General features: G+C 47.6%; 1 non-coding gene across 1 annotated transcript in view; it reads right to left on the minus strand.

The window, feature by feature from the left end:
• LOC142985723 (small subunit ribosomal RNA) overlaps window positions 1–1,346 on the minus strand; it is a 1,902-nt gene extending 556 nt beyond the window's left edge. Inside the window, exon 1 of the ribosomal RNA XR_012960269.1 lies at window positions 1–1,346. This exon is cut by the window's left edge and continues 556 nt beyond it. This is a non-coding gene — a ribosomal RNA (small subunit ribosomal RNA).
• Window positions 1,347–2,500: the final 1,154 nt, after the last annotated feature.

Below are 2,500 nucleotides of genomic sequence, written 5' to 3' on the forward strand. Positions count from 1 at the left end.
TGCACCACCACCCACCGAATCAAGAAAGAGCTGTTAATCTGTCAATCCTTCCGGTGTCCGGGCCTGGTGAGATTTCCCGTGTTGAGTCAAATTAAGCCGCAGGCTCCACTCCTGGTGGTGCCCTTCCGTCAATTCCTTTAAGTTTCAGCTTTGCAACCATACTCCCCCCGGAGTCCAAAATCTTTGGTTTCCCGGAAGCTGCCCGCCGAGCCATTGTAGTAACGTCGGCGGATCGCTAGATGACATATTTACGGTTAGAACTAGGGCGGTATCTAATCGCCTTCGAACCTCTAACTTTCGTTCTTGATTGATGAAAACACCTTTGGCAAATGCTTTCGCTGATGTTCGTCTTGCGACGATCCAAGAATTTCACCTCTAACGTCGCAATACGAATGCCCCCAGTTATCCCTATTAATCATTACCTCGGAGTTCTGAAAACCAACAAAATAGAACCGAGATCATATTCTATTATTCCATGCACGAAATATTCAAGCAGCATTTTGAGCCCGCTTTGAGCACTCTAATTTGTTCAAAGTAAAATTGTCGGCCCACCTCGACACTCACCGAAGAGCACCGCGATAGGATTTTGATATTGAACCGGCGTATTACCGCCGGCTCACCGACGATATGCTCCGCAGACGTGTCAGTATCACCGCGGATGCGGTGCACCGACAGCGCGGCGCACAAATGCAACTACGAGCTTTTTAACCGCAACAATTTTAGTATACGCTATTGGAGCTGGAATTACCGCGGCTGCTGGCACCAGACTTGCCCTCCAATTGTTCCTCGTTAAAATATTTAAAGTGTACTCATTCCGATTACGAGGCCTCGTAAGAGTCCCGTATCGTTATTTTTCGTCACTACCTCCCCGTGCCGGGAGTGGATAATTTGCGCGCCTGCTGCCTTCCTTGGATGTGGTAGCCGTTTCTCAGGCTCCCTCTCCGGAATCGAACCCTGATTCCCCGTTACCCGTGACAACCATGGTAGTCGCAGAAACTACCATCGAAAGTTGATAAGGCAGACATTTGAAAGATGCGTCGCCGGTACTGGACCATGCGATCGGCAAAAGTTATCCAGATTCATCAAAATTAACGACTTCAGACGCGGGGCCCTCCGTCGATTGGTTTTGATCTAATAAAAGCACTCATCCCATCACTGGTCAGAGTTCTGATTGCATGTATTAGCTCTAGAATTACCACAGTTATCCAAGTAACTGAGTAAGATCTAAGGAACCAAAACTGATATATTGAGCCATTCGCGGTATCGCCTTAATACGGCTTGCACTGAGACATGCATGGCTTAATCTTTGAGACAAGCATATAACTACTGGCAGGATCAACCAGGGAGCTATCGAATAGAACACGCGCTCGTAGCGCGCACTCCGTCGATCCCGCGCGTCGACGATCCTAGATCACGCCGACGCGTTACGGGCGAGCTCTGTAAAACGTACACACAACACGCACATGTAAATAAATATTTATATGTAGTGTTGTGCGCACATAGAGAGTTTGGGGTCGCCGACGGGCGAACGTTTGAAACGGTTGTATCTCAAACACGTCAAACGTCCGCTGCCCGCCTGCATTTTCAGGACACACTGACGTGGCCCCAATTGGGAACGTTCGTACCGAGACGCGTTCACATTTTATTTAAAAAAACGTTTAACACAATACGGATGTGAAACAATCACGATTCCGCCCGGTGTCTATAGAGTAATGCCTCGCTAGATAGAGGTGTAAGTATAATTTTTCTCGGGACCGCTTCGATTCTATACGGACTCGTGCATAAACAACGGTCCGTCGGCCCACACAGTTAAAGAGATTCATCTATCTCTCTCGTTTTATCCGAGAGAATACGAGAGACGACGACGACGACGACGACGACGACGATAGTCGAGTCGTCCTGTCTGTCTGTAACGACGCGACTTTATTACATATATACATAGGTAGCAAAGTCTAGCGTCGTCTCTTTCTCGTACTCTCTATTATCGAACAAACGAGAGTGATGATAAATATTTATGATAGAGCGGACAACGAATAAGAACGCGTTGTCGCCCTAGCCTGCACAGCGGCGGCGCACGAACGAACGAACGAACGAACGAACGAACGAATGCACACTCACGGACGGTACACGAACGAGAGTCGAGAGAGTGTTTTCTTATAGCAAAGATTTTATTCGTCGCGTCGAAAACACTCCGCCGCGGTCAAGCACATACATCACTCTCTACTCGTGATAATCGTACAACTACTTCGTGTGTGCACATATGTTGCTGTGTAGAGTAGAAACACACATGACAACACTAGCACACAGTCCAATTCGTAGACGATTATAACACATAACACATATATATGCACACCGTTTTTTTTTGTTTTCTTTCGGGGTGCATATATATGTGTTTTTCGTGATGATGCGCGCCCGCCGCCCGTCAACAACACAGAGTCGAGTCGCCGAAGTGAGACAACAAACGACGGAGACTGACTCTATGTTGTGAAACAGCTCTATC

This window comes from Anticarsia gemmatalis, chromosome 30, assembly GCF_050436995.1.
Source record: "Anticarsia gemmatalis isolate Benzon Research Colony breed Stoneville strain chromosome 30, ilAntGemm2 primary, whole genome shotgun sequence".
In the NCBI taxonomy this organism is placed as follows: domain Eukaryota; kingdom Metazoa; phylum Arthropoda; class Insecta; order Lepidoptera; family Erebidae; genus Anticarsia; species Anticarsia gemmatalis.